Here is a 14127-nt window from a genome sequence, read left to right as displayed (position 1 = left end):
CTTTTCATTATTCATTATAGGATGGATAAGGAGTGCAACTGTGGGTGTGGCCAGGCATTAAGGAGTGTGAGGGAGGAATTGAAGAGTTTGAGGGAGATAATTAGGATGCTCTAAGAGGACAGGAAGGAAAGTAGGCCTCCCTCAAGCAATGTACAGGATACAGTGGGTCTAAAAGAGGGATGAGAAGGAAAGGGAGAGGGGGGGGGGATTGTAGAAGACAGGTGGTCTAATGTTTTAAGGGGAAGGAGACTGCAGGCTAAGGGCTCCATTCAGGATCAGAATTCAGGACAGGTGTCTGAGAAATCGGTATGAGTCACTGTAGGTAGAACAAACAAAAGAAGATGAGGAACAGGGAACTGTTGCTGAGAAGTGTGGAAGTAGGAGGAAGGAAAAATGTAGGAAAGGGAAATGCGGAGTAGTGGATAGGAAAAGACAGGTGGAACAGGGTCATGGGATGTAGAAAAGGGAGGTGGAAGTAGCTTCTGCAGCTGTCAGGAAAGATAGGACTGACTAGGAGGGGAGGGGACCAAATGAGATGGGTGGGGTTGAGACTCTGGTCATAGGGGATTCCATTGTTAGACATGGGGGAAAGTGTGTGGAGGAAAGGGAACCAGGGTACAGTGATGTCCAGGAATTAGGTTGTGGCAGATGTTGAGGAAAGTAGAAGAGGAGGAGGAGGGAAAGGAGAAGGTGGTAGTGTTTCACGTTGGTACTAACAACGTAAGACAAGCAGGTATAGGAGGGAAAGGAGAAGGTGGTAGTGTTTCACATTGGTACTAATAACGTAACACAAGCAGGTATAAGTACCAACATAGTTGGGGATGTGTGGGATTTGGTAAATGCAACACGGGTGAAGTTTAAAGAAGCAGAAATTATTATCAGTGGAATACTGTGTAGGAGGGACACTGACTGGAAGGTGATTGGGGATTTAAATAAGAGTATGGAGTGGCTATGTGGGAAGCTGGGAGTGAGATTCACTGCTAGAGAGCCTCCGTGGCTCACCACGGGTTCCGGGTTCAAATCCCGGTCACTCCATGTGAGATTTGTGCTGGACAAAATGGAGGCGGGACAGGTTTTTCTCTGGGTACTCCAGTTTTCCCTGTCATCTTTCATTCCAGCAACACTCTCCACTAACATTTCATTTTATTTGTCAGTTATTAATTATTGTTCCGAGGCGTGCTACAAGCTTCAGCAGCTGGCACAATTCCTATCATCTACGCTAGATGGGGGCTTAATTCATTCCATACCTAACCTGGTCGAATGTCTGGAAATAGGCTACTAATTTTCCATTTTCAACTGCACCACTAGCCTAGAATTTGAAGAATCGGTTAATAAATTTGTTTGGGAGTCTATTCAGTTGATGGCCTCAGGACAGTTTGTGCTTAGAGAGTAGGCAACTGTTCCTACGTTTGTTAATCTAGCTGAGAAAATAATGGAAATTGTCACCGATTCAGGTGTATCATGCGTCACTGAAAGTGACACTTTGTTTTGTGAAATCAGTGGTCTTATACTACCTGGCCAACCTATTACGAAGAGACCTCTACTATCAATAACTCAGAGAATGTTTGATCCTGTAGATTATACCTGCCCAACTACTCTCATTCCAAAAATTATCCCGGAACAGACTTGGAAATTGAAATGTGGTTGGGATGTCAAGCTACCCAAAGAAATAACTAGGCAAGTTTGGGACTGGATAAAACATGTGCACCATATGAATGGCTGTTGGATTCTCAAAGGATCCAGACGGAGTTTGCTGGGAAAGTCTCAGTTTGTCTTGTGGAATGTAAAGTAAGAGGGGAACCAGTAAAGCAACAGACGATTCCTAGACTGAGTTATTAGCAGCAGTCACAGCCTCTAGACTTGCAACCCAAAGAAGAGTTTGGATCTTTTGGATTGCAAGATCTTCTAATGGAGTGATTTAACAGTTGTGCTCACTTGAATATGAAAGGAAGGACAATGGAATACATTTGTTAGCAACTGGATCAAAGAGATCAAACTGCACTGTTGTTCTACTGAGTGGCATCATATTCCTGGATCTCTGAACCCAGCAGACCTTCCGTCAAGAGGCTGCAATGCAAAGATATTAAAGGAGAGCCAATGGTGGGAGGGACCACAATGGCTAAAGAAAGAAGTGAATGGCCCACATCTAAGGAACCTATACTAGCGTCAGAAATTTTTTTTTGCTATTTGTTTTACGTTGCACCGACACAGATAGGTCTTATGGCGACGATGGGACGGGAAAGGCTTAGGGATGGGAAGGAAGCGGCCGTGGCCTTAATTAAAGTACAGCCCCAGCATTTGGCTGGTGTGAAAATGGGAAACCACGGAACACCATCTTCAGGGCTGCCGACAGTGGGGTTCGAACCCACTATCTCCCGGATGCAAGCTCACAGCTGTGCGCACCTAACCGCATGGCCAACTCTCCCAGTCATCAGTAAGTTTAGACTCGCCTACAAAAATTAATAATTTTTTTCTTAAATAATTGTTTTCTGTGTGATGATAAGTGGTACTTCAGTTCTGTTACTTATGTATGAATGCTTTCAGCACTTTCATAAAGCTATTTCAGTGCATATTGCGAGATTTTATCTTTTCAAACAAGTTGACAGATTTATGGTCCCCAGCTCTTATTGCCTGCTTCTACCTGGATAACTTCCAGCCCTTTCCCAGGTAATAAACATGCCTCTCTCACATGATTACTTGTCCTTCTTGTTTCCTCGCTGTCTTGGAGGTCAACAGTTAACCTACAGAAGTTATCCTGAGCAGTTGTATGTTAATCTCTGTACCAGACTGTTTATTTTCTACATTGTTGTTATCTGGGCAAAACTACGGTAACAACACACATCAAACAATAGGATATGGGGAAGAATGCTAATATAACCCAAGAAAACAGAGCCACGGCTTGTGCTTATAAAGAAATTGGGTGGTCGAACCAAAAAATTGTGGAAAAATTGAAAATTTCAGAGTGCAGCGTTTGCAGAGCAGTGAACCTCAGAGAGGAAACGGATAGTCATGGGGATCGATCACGCAGTGGACGTCCAAGAAAGACTTCTAAAATCCTCAGCAAGTGTGACAGAAGGTGTACAGCAGTAGATATTTGCTCAGAGATAAATAAAACCAGAGAACAACCCGTGTCTGTGACAACGGTGAAAAATCGTCTACTTGAGGCGGGATTGTTTGGTGGCGTAGCAGCACGGAAACCATTGTTGAAAAATGTACACAATCAGAAAAGGCTACAATGGGCCAAAATGCATGCTAACTGGACTGCTGAACAATGGAAAAGGGTGCTTTGGTTGGATATATATAAATTTGAAAAATTTGGTTCCAATTGTAGCCAATATGTTTGTCGCTGCCCTGTTGAAAGGATTATGGAATCCTGCATAATTCAGTCTGTGAAACATGGAGGAGGAAATTTGATGGTGTGGGGATGTTTTAGAAATAATCAGGTTGGTGATTTGGTGAAAGTAGAGGGAATACTGGAAAAGAAACAATTTCACCGTATCCTTTCACGCAATTCCGTGCCATCTGGAATGAAGCTGATTGGTAAAAGATTTGTTCTACGGCAGGACAATGACGCTAAACACACCTCTCATTTGTGCAAGCAGTATCTGGAAAGGAAACAAGCTGAAGGAAAATTGGAATTAATGGTCTGGCCTCCTCAATCACCCGATGTGTCACCTATTGAAATTTTGTGAGAAGAACTTGACAGGAAAGTGAAAGAAAAGGCACCAGGCAGTGTGGATGGGTTGTGGCAATGTCTGTTAGAAACCTGGGGATGTATAAATACAGAGACTTTGGAAAAATTAACAACTAGAATGCCACGGACCTGTAAAGCAGTAATCAAAGCAAAGGGTGGACACATTGAAGAACAGGCAGTGCGATTGCTTAAGATGTTGCGATTGTGTTTCTATCTCCCTGTGAATGATCAGTGTAAAGAAAAATCTAGTGAAATGTGTAATAAAACTAGTTAGTTCTAAAAACATAGGTATTTCCATGTTAATTTTCAACAAATATCCCCTATCTTTCATGGTAAGTGAAAATTCATGGGTGAGTCTAAACTTTCTGATGCTAGTGTACATCGGAGGAAGAAGTGAATGCTGAAAGAAAGAAACGTGAGGTTTCAAGCACGTCTTGTGAGAAGACAAACTTTACATAATCACTCGCTTATTTTTCAAACTACTCCAAGACTGTCCAAATGATATGATGGATGTTGAGATTCTTTGAGAGATGTCACAAGAATGACTCAAGATGTGGAGAACTGGCCTATGAAGAAACTCACAAGGCAGAGAAGAAATTGACTAGCAGGAAAATAATATTTCAATGTGTCACATGCAAGAAACCCCCAGGAAAAGCTGCTGAACCTCCTTTCACTCCACTGCCAAGGGATTGGGTAAAATATACTACTGTTTTTCAGGTCACAGGTATCAACTTAGCTGGTCCCCTGTATCTGACTGGGGGTGAGAAGGTGTAGGTGGTGCTCTTTACATGCGCCATCTATAGGGCTCTTGGAACTTGCAAAATCCCTCACTGCTGATTCATTCATCATGGCTCTCAGAAGGTTCATTGCTCAGAGAAGGAGAATTAACATCATCTATACAGACAATGGATCGAATTTCACTGATACTAACAATGCTTTGAAGAATCTGGACTAGACTGAGATAATGACATTCTCCTCAGTACATGGGATAAATTGGAATTCTAATCCACTCACAGCTGCAAGGTGGAGTGGTTGGTGGGAGCGTCTAGTTAGAATGCTGAAAGTGCTTCTGCGAAGAAACTTAGGAAGAGCACAGCTCACCTATCAAAAGTTGGAGACTGTAATATGCGACTGTAAAGCAACAAGCAATTCCAGGCCATTCACTTGCACTGAAGATGGGTTTGAGAAATGGACTCCTCAGGCAATAGCAGCAGCAGAATCTACTTACTTTATGAGCAAATTTACGTCACAGATTCTGCAATGAATATTTAGATCAGCTGATTCAGAGAGTGCAGAGACGTCAAGAGAAACTGAAGGTTGGTGATGTGGTACTGGTCGAAAGTGACACGAAGAGGATCAACTGGCCACTTGGTGTTGCTCTGGAACTCTATCCTGAGGCAGATGGTTATGTAAGGGTAGGCAAAGTGAAGATAACGAGAGGGGAGAAGTTGTGGCCTGTGCAGCGGCTGTATACCTTAGAGGTGTCTGCAAATTTGGATAGAAGCTCCACTCTCGGAACAGGCTGCAGGACAACAGTCCAAAGCCACTGCCATTCTATCAGATACTGGATATCTTACCAGGGACTACTACTACTGCCAGGATAGGAAGACTAGTTAGAGTGGAAAATAGACTTCATGTTGTTGAGGAAGCTGTAATGGCATAGTTTTATGTAAGGTTTCCAATTCATTAAAAGGTTTCCATCTAGAACGTGTATTAATTTATAATTTAGTACCAAGTAAGAATTTGTACACACGGAAAACCATTTTCAGGGTTGCCAAGAGTGAAGTTCGAACCTACTGTCTCCCGAATACAAGCTGATAGCTATGTGACCCAAACCGTGCAGCCACCTGCTCAGTAGGCCTATTTCATTTTACAAGGAGTATAGTAAAAGGACTTTGCACTTCCGTTCACAGGCCGTGGGAATCTCCAAGCTAGTTCCACACGACTTGTGTCGAGCCTAGCGTGATAAGAAGTGTTGATAACTGAGGTAGCAGGATGTTTAGCTCTGTTGCTCAGTTTGCTAGTAACGATTGGACTTTTAATGTGTGTTGCAAGGTTATTATCACGATGGTTAAGGACACTACAGAACAGAGAATATTTTTTGACAGAGTGTTATTTGCACAAGAACAAACCAGTAAAAAGGTGCCTTCAAAAATTCCGCAGACAGTTTCCCGGTTCTACAGTACCATCAAAATGTTACGTGCATCAACTCGTTCACAAGTGGCATAATACTGGTTGTGTAACCAATAAGAAAAACAGCAAAGGAGAACAGCTCTCACACTAGAGAGGTTTAGAGATGGGAGTTACATAACGTAACATGATAGAGTATCCTATTCCATCAGTGTAAGCTGTTCCAGAAATAATATGTTCAACCGGAGACAGTAATACAAAAGGAACTCACGGAGCGAAATCAAGGGAATGGTAGGAGATCCTGATTGGCTAACAGATATTAGGAAGCAGAGCAGCTTGCTTTAAGGGCGCACTCCAGCAGAGGCGTGAACGAATATTTTATAACAATTTAGGGGCAGTACTGATATTTCTACCCTGTTACTTGCTGGCTGGTTACAGATATTCTTTAGTTATTCAAAGTACTTTACGCTAGGCTTACAGGTGGTGATACATACAGAAGCGTAGTTCGTTGAACTTTACATGTGATCTTTCCACTTTGCATCTCGTGTTTCAAGCCGTATTGTGGACAGAGAGCTAAAGACACTGATACGATTGACGTGGACAAAAACTCAATTAAAGGGAAACAGTTTCCTAGAAACGCGTTGTAAGAAGGGACAGAATAATAACAATAATAATAATAATAATAATAATAATAATAATAATAATAATAAAAGCCATCATAAGTGCCATCACGTGTATCTGTCCCTCCTGGAATTTTGTCATCGACTGCAACCTGCAAGGCAGTGCAGCAACAGCTGTTACCATAATTTTTACCAGTACAAAGGAAAAAGAATGATATGCCTATACAGAATAAGACGCTGGACAAGCCACTTACAGTTATTTGCTGCACATTCCCAACCTTCATCCTATGGCAGAAGACGATTTTGGTGACATTTATACTGGATTTCCACAGCGAGTTGGCTACACAGTTTGCGTCACATAGCTGTTAGCTTGTATTCTGAAGATGGTCGGTTCTAACCCCCCTGTCGGCAGCTCTAAAGCTGGTTTTTGGTGGTTTCTCATGTACACACCAAGCAAATGCTGGGACTGTTCCTCAGTTGAGGGCACAGTTGCTTCCATCCTAGTCCTGTCCTATCCCATCGTCACCATAAAATCAGTCTGTGTCAGTGCGACGTAAAAAAGAAAAAAAAGAGAGTTCTGGATTAAACTCTGCTTACGTTTGGCCTGTTATTCTGGCAGGTTTTGAAGTGTATATGACACTCGTTCATCAACATATTTTATAATGTCAGGTCCGAGTGTCTGTTCAAATACAGATCCTTGGACATCTAGGAATACACAGCGATTTTTACAAATGCAGGTTTCAAAGTATTAGTTTTTGGAGTGTATATGATTCACTGCAAAGATTTTCTATTGTTGCGGCCACCAAATTAGGCAAGTGAGGAAAACTGCGCTGACGTCAGATATGGGAATGGCGAAGCAACAGATGGTTGAAAGTCGCTTACCCTTGGGCACGGATTGGCAACGCTGATCGTGCAGTGTTGTCAAACTGAAGCCCATCCGCTCCAGGCCACCTTACCCAAGTTATTCCCTGTCAAGCAGCTGTTGAGTTCGCATCGTAAGGGCAGTTAAAGATGGATAGTGAATGTGAATTGATTTGGGCTCAAGTCAAGAGAGAAGTGGCAGAGAGGAACAAGACATTCAAAATAAAGGGCATATAAAAACTCACGTCAGAAGCCATCGACCGTGTAACTGCTGCAGATTGGGGAAAGTGCTTCAGTCGCGCGGAAGATGTTCAAACAGACGATTGGGCCAAGGAAATAGTAAGGGACAAAAGAAAAGACTATTGAGTGGGTATGTGGGAAGCTGGGAGTGAAATTTCTAGATCCTAATGGGTGGGTAGGAGATAGGGATCTGCGCTCAGATGGCCTTCATTTAAGCCGCAGTGGTACTTATAAGTTAGGAAATTTGTTTGGAAGGGTAATAGGGAGGTACATTCAGGGAAACGGGATGGCCTAGGGAGCGGTGTTAAGGGAACAGGGAACTGGAAATCAAGTAGGGATGACATAAAATTGTTAGTGTTGAACTGTAGAAGTATTGTAAGGAAAGGAATAGAATTAAGTAATTTAATAGATATATATTTACCAGATATTGTAATAGGAGTTGAATCATGGCTGAGAAATGATATAATGGATGCAGAAATTTTCTCACGGCACTGGAGTGTGTATCGTAGAGATAGGATAGGAAGGGTGGGAGGGGGAGTGTTCATTCTGGTGAAAGAAGAATTTGTAAGCTACGAAAAAGTTAAAGATGAGACACATGAAATTCTAGGTGTAAGGCTCATTTCTAAAGATAATAGGCAACTTGATATATTTGGAGTGTACAGATCGGGAAAGGGTAGCACTGACGCGGATTCAGAATTATTTGATAGGATAGTCAGCTATGTGGGAAATGACATGGAAAGAAATGTGATTGTAGCGGGAGATCTGAATTTGCCAGATGTCAATTGGGAAGGAAATGCGAACGACAGGAAGCATGACCAACAAATGGCAAATAAGTTAATATGGGAAGGACAGCTGATTCAGAAAGTGATGGAACCAACCAGAGGGAAAAATATCCTGGATGTGGTGCTGATAAAACCAGATGAGCTCTATAGGAAAACTGAAGTAATAGATGGTATTAGTGATCATGAAGCTGTTTTTGTGGTAGTTAAAAATAAATGTGATAGAAAGGAAGGTCTTAAAAGTAGGACTGTTAGGCAGTACCATATGGCTGATAAAGCAGGCATGAGGCAGTTTCTAAAAAGTAGCTATGATCGGTGGAAAACGGTAAATAAAAATGTAAACAGACTCTGGGATGGGTTTAAAGAAATTGTTGAGGAATGCGAAAACAGGTTTGTACCTTTAAAGGTGGTAAGGAATGGTAAAGACCCACCTTATTATAATAGAGAAATAAAGAGACTAAAAAGGAGGTGCAGACTGGAAAGAAATAGAGTTAGAAATGGCTGTGGAAGTAAGGAGAAATTGAAGGAATTTACTAGAAAATTGAATCTAGCAAAGAAGGCAGCTAAGGATAACATGATGGCAAGCATAATTGGCAGTCATACAAATTTTAGTGAAAAATGGAAGGGTATGTATAGGTATTTTAGGGCAGAAACAGGTTCCAAGAAGGACATTCCAGGAATAATTAATGAACAAGGGGAGTGTGTATGTGATGATCTTCAAAAGGCAGAAGTATTCAGCCAGCAGTATGTAAAGATTGTTGGTTATAAGGATGATGTCGAGATAGAGGAGGAGACTAAGGCCAAAGAAGTAATAAAATTTACGTATGATAACAATGACATTTACAATAAGATACAAAAGTTGAAAACTAGAAAAGCGGCTGGAATTGATCAGATTTCCGGGGATATACTAAAGACAATGGGTTGGGATATAGTACCATATCTGAAATACTTATTTGATTATTGTTTGGTCGGAGGAGCTATACCAGATGAATGGAGAGTTGCTATTGTAGCCCCGGTGTATAAAGGTAAGGGTGATAGACATAAAGCTGAAAATTACAGGCCAGTAAGTTTGACATGCATTGTATGTAAGCTTTGGGAAGGCATTCTTTCTGATTATATTAGAAATGTTTGTGAAATTAATAACTGGTTCGATAGAAGGCAATTCGGTTTTAGGAAGGGTTATTCCACTGAAGCTCAACTTGTAGGATTCCAGCAAGATATAGCAGATATCTTGGATTCTGGAGGTCAAATGGACTGTAGAGCGATTGACCTGTCTAAAGCATTTGATAGGGTGGATCATGGGAGACTACTGGCAAAAATGAGTGCAATTGGACTAGACAAAAGAGTGACTGAATGGACTGCTATATTTCTAGAAAATAGATATCAGAGAATTAGAGTAGGCAAAGCTTTATCTGACCCTGTAATAATTAAGAGGGGAATTCCTCAAGGCAGTATTATTGGACCTTTGTTTTCTTATATATATAAATTATATGAGTAAAGGAGTGGAATCGGAGGTAAGGCTTTTTGCGGATGATGTTATTCTCTATAGAGTGATAAATAAGTTACAAGATTGTGAGCAACTGCAATGTGACCTCGAAAATGTTGTGAGATGGACAGCAGGCAATGGTATGTTGATAAACGGGGTTAAAAGTCAGGTTGTGAGTTTCACAAATAGGAAAAGTCCTCTCAGTTTTAATTACTGCGTTGATGGGGTGAAAGTTCCTTTTGGGGATCATTGTAAGTATCTAGGTGTTAATATAAGGAAAGATCTTCATTGGGGTAATCACATAAATGAGATTGTAAATAAAGGTTATGAGGGTGTTTAGGGGTTGTAGTAAGGATGTAAAGGAGAGTGCATATAAGTCTCTGGTAAGACCCCAACTAGAGTATGGTTCCAGTGTATGGGACCCTCACCAGGATTACCTGATTCAAGAACTGGAAAAAATCCAAAGAAAAGCAGCTCGATTTGTTCTGGGTGATTTCCGACAAAAGAGTAGCGTTACAAAAATGTTGCAATGTTTGGGTTGGGATGAATTGAGAGAAAGAAGAAGAGCTGCTCGACTAAGTGGTATGTATGTCTCAAGTGTTATTACAAGTAAGTGGTATGTTCCGAGCTGTCAGTGGAGAGATGGCGTGGAATGACATTAGTAGACGAATAAGTTTGAATGGCGTTTATAAAAGTAGGAAAGATCACAATATGAAGATAAAGTTGGAATTCAAGAGGACAAACTGGGGCAAATATTCATTTATAGGAAGGGGAGTTAGGGATTGGAATAACTTACCAAGGGAGATGTTCAATAAATTTCCAATTTCTTTGAAATCATTTAGGAAAAGGCTAGGAAAGCAACAGATAGGGAATCTGCCACCTGGGCGACTGCCCTAAATGCAGATCAGTATTGATTGATTGATTGATTGATTGATGAGTGATGACGGTGACTAAGACTGCCTTCAAGCCAGAAACTGATTCTTACTTCATTGTAAATTAATGTAAACCTATTATTTAAACTAGTTCTTTTCCTATATTACTCGGTACAATATTCAGTATTCAAATATTTATAATGTAATAAAACTGATATGGATTAATATGTAATCCGAAAGTATTTACGGGGTCCTGCAGCCTGTGCTGGTGCACGCGCCACTAACTGCCTCAGCTAGCGACATTTACATGATCCCTTTCCGGGCCATTTTCCAGGAAAATTACAAGACTCACGGAAATATGTTTCAGATAAAAAATATAAGTCAGGCGATTTTTTACATTTTCCCGCAGACGAAATTTTATTGGCTGAAGAAATAAAAACTTGGCCGCTTACTGAAATTTTCAATATATGATTCTACGGATTTAAACTTACTCATTCAAGATTTTATTTTTCATAATTATTTAAAGTGGTTTATATGGAAAATAGTTATACCACTGGAATCAACAGTCTTTTCTGAAGCTTGTAGTATAATTTGTTTTGAATCATTGTATGAAGTAACATCAGGAGCTTGAGAGAGAACAACTTGCCTCGCGCTCCGAGATGATGTGTTCAGTTAGACATTTCTTCGCCCGTTGCTACATAACCTTGGCAACAGCATAATTTCTCTTACCTGCCTAATTTTGTGGCCGCGACAATAGGAATAGTCAAGAATGTGAGTAACAAGCTGACGAAAGGGAGAGTGGGAAAGAAGAAAGGGAGATGAAGATGTAGTGTTGCTATTTACAAGTACTCACTAAGGTGCAGTTAGGGGCTGCAAGAGACAGTTATAGTGGATGTTCCTACCAAAAGTTGACCTGCAACTTGTACTATGTTACCGTACTTTTATATTCTAATGCTCCAACCTAACACTACACTGTAACGGATACACAGGAACGTGATACTGGAAAGTAAGCATTTGTCCCATCCCTAGAGAGGTTAGAAGATATACAGGCAAGACTGCAAGTCAGTCCACACAAGTCACTTTGGAAAGTAGCTCAGGAAACGGGTATTTCACATTCATCAGCTTGTAATGCAACAAAATTATTACATATACGATCTTACTGGACTCATTCAGTCCATAACGTACAACCTACAGATTTTATTGCAAGAATAAGATTTTGCAATTGGCTAATGAATAGTGTTCACGATGGTATAGTGGATCCAAACTTTCTTTTTATGAGTGACAAAGCATGTTACCATTTAAGTAGATATGTCCATTCACAGAACAACAAACTCTGGGATACAGAGAACCCGCACAGTTTACAGCTGAAACCTCTGCATGACGTGAAAGTGGGTGTATGGTGTGCAATTATTGCCCGGCGAATTATTTTTTTCAGGACACAATAACTTCTGACCGTTATATTCACAACATTCCCAAACCATTTTTTGCTGAACTGACTGAACGAGGAAAAAGATACGGCTCTTTTCAGCAAGATGGTGCAACAGCTCAAGCGGTGCATAGCTCTTTGTGAGGGTTGCAGGAAGTGTTCGATGATGATCAATGATCAGTAGAGGCTAATGGCCCCCTCGTTTGCCTGATTTAAGCATCTTCAACTTTTATCTATGGGAAAACCTCAAAGGAAATATTTACAGGAATAATCCTCAAACTGCAGAGGAATTTAAAAATCAAAATTAGGAACAGTGTGTATTCCATCAGTGTCCATGTACTGCAACGTGTGTTTTGAAATCTCATTACAAGATGTGAAGCTTGCATCACAGCTCAATTTCAACATCATCTGCAAATACTGGCGAGTTGAGTTTAAATTACTACTTGATTTATTTATTTGTCTTGAACATCTATAAATAGCTGGCAAGTTCAGTTCCGTTTAGTTTGTATTAATCATGCTGCTTCCTTGACAAGATCGGCTCGCCATTGCAAAACTGTGCTCACCGTCACCGCTTATCTGCGCTCCTATGTCTCGATACTCCACGATGAAGTCTTAAAATATACCGCATGTAGTATATTCCGTAGAGCTAACTACATTTTTTATATTCCGTAGAGCTAACTACATTTTTGAGTCTCGAGATGTAGCTTTTATGACAAGACTTAAAATGAGACATTACCGGTATACAGCCATTCACTCAAAGGAATAAAGACACAATTGCTGCTGTCAGTGAACCTCATACCTCTGAACGGGGTGTGGTGCCTGATTTACCACGAAGATTTATCGGAGTATGGTAACTTTTTTTTTTTTTACAAGTTGCTTTACGTCGCACCGACACAGATAGGTCTTATGGCGACGACGTGACAGGAAAGAGCTAGGAGTGGGAAGGAAGCGGCCATGGCCTTAATTGAAGTACAGCCCCATTTGCCTGGTGTAAAATGGGAAACCACGGAAAACTATCTTCAGGACTGCCGACAGAGGGGTTCGAACCCACTATCTCCCGAATACTAAATACTTGGCGCACGACTGCAGCTATCGAGCTCGGTATTGGAGTAACTATGAAGATCTCCTACTTCAAATGATAGAAGGAAGAGTTATAGTCCACCTCATAAAATTTCAGGTTCATAACAATGAGTCAATGTTCCTTGCCAAGATCGTCAAGTTACAGATTTAAAAAATGATTATATATATACATAATAACGTTCATTCTTTTTAAAACAGGCTGAAGGAAACATGGAAATTGTACACATTCATGAAAAAATTGCATTATACAGAGACGTGGAATCTGGTGAAGCCCCCAAAATGCAAGTTGCATTACCAAGCGCATTTTTATTCTGTATTTGGCATTTTCCGTTTCCTAACCTTACATAACCAAACTCAAACATTTTAAAAAACAATAATAATTCTACATACCATACGACGTATGCTACTTTCTGCTAGTTATAAAGTACAAACTAATTAATTTCCAGCTGATAATACGTTAATATACACCATGCCAGATAACCAACATATCCTACTTGTCAATCAAACATTAATGTGAAAGTATCACGTTTAGAACATGCAAAACAACACATTCGTCTAAATGCGTGTGAAATCTCGATTCGCGCCAAAGCTGTCATTGTATCATCGTCTTTGCTCATAACACAGCCATCTTGATGCGAAGGATCCAGTCGGCCGTGTGTCAGGCATATAGCACAACGAGTAGAAGAGAAAGTGTGGGCTCTTAAGAGCCCCATACATGCTCACACTTCTGGACTACTTATTTACCTGCACAGACTTGTCTGAGCTGAGCACTTTTCAGTGCTCGCTTTTTCTGTTTCAGGGTGAAGAAGTCGAACGAGAGGCGTGCGGACCCCAGGAACGTGTGGCATGCAGGAGACACCAGGCCAACAGCGGCGGACGACGACGAGATGGACTGGGACGCCTACAGGGACGGGTGCGACCCCCCTGACGGCTTCGAGT

General features: G+C 41.0%; 1 protein-coding gene across 3 annotated transcripts in view; it reads right to left on the bottom strand.

The window, feature by feature from the left end:
* Positions 1 to 13763, bottom strand: part of LOC136874358 (non-structural maintenance of chromosomes element 3 homolog) — a 165354-nt gene extending 151591 nt beyond the window's left edge. For all 3 annotated transcript variants that reach the window (XR_010860256.2, XR_010860257.2, XM_067148000.2), the window contains exon 1: positions 13579 to 13763. The gene's annotated coding sequence lies outside the window, so the exon portion shown is untranslated. The remainder of the gene's footprint in view (positions 1 to 13578) is intronic.
* Between the last annotated feature and the right edge of the window lie 364 nt (positions 13764 to 14127).

This window comes from Anabrus simplex, chromosome 1 (genome assembly GCF_040414725.1).
Source record: "Anabrus simplex isolate iqAnaSimp1 chromosome 1, ASM4041472v1, whole genome shotgun sequence".
NCBI classification, from domain to species: domain Eukaryota; kingdom Metazoa; phylum Arthropoda; class Insecta; order Orthoptera; family Tettigoniidae; genus Anabrus; species Anabrus simplex.
Note: the sequence above shows the minus strand (reverse complement) of the source record. Positions and strands in the feature narration are given on the sequence as shown.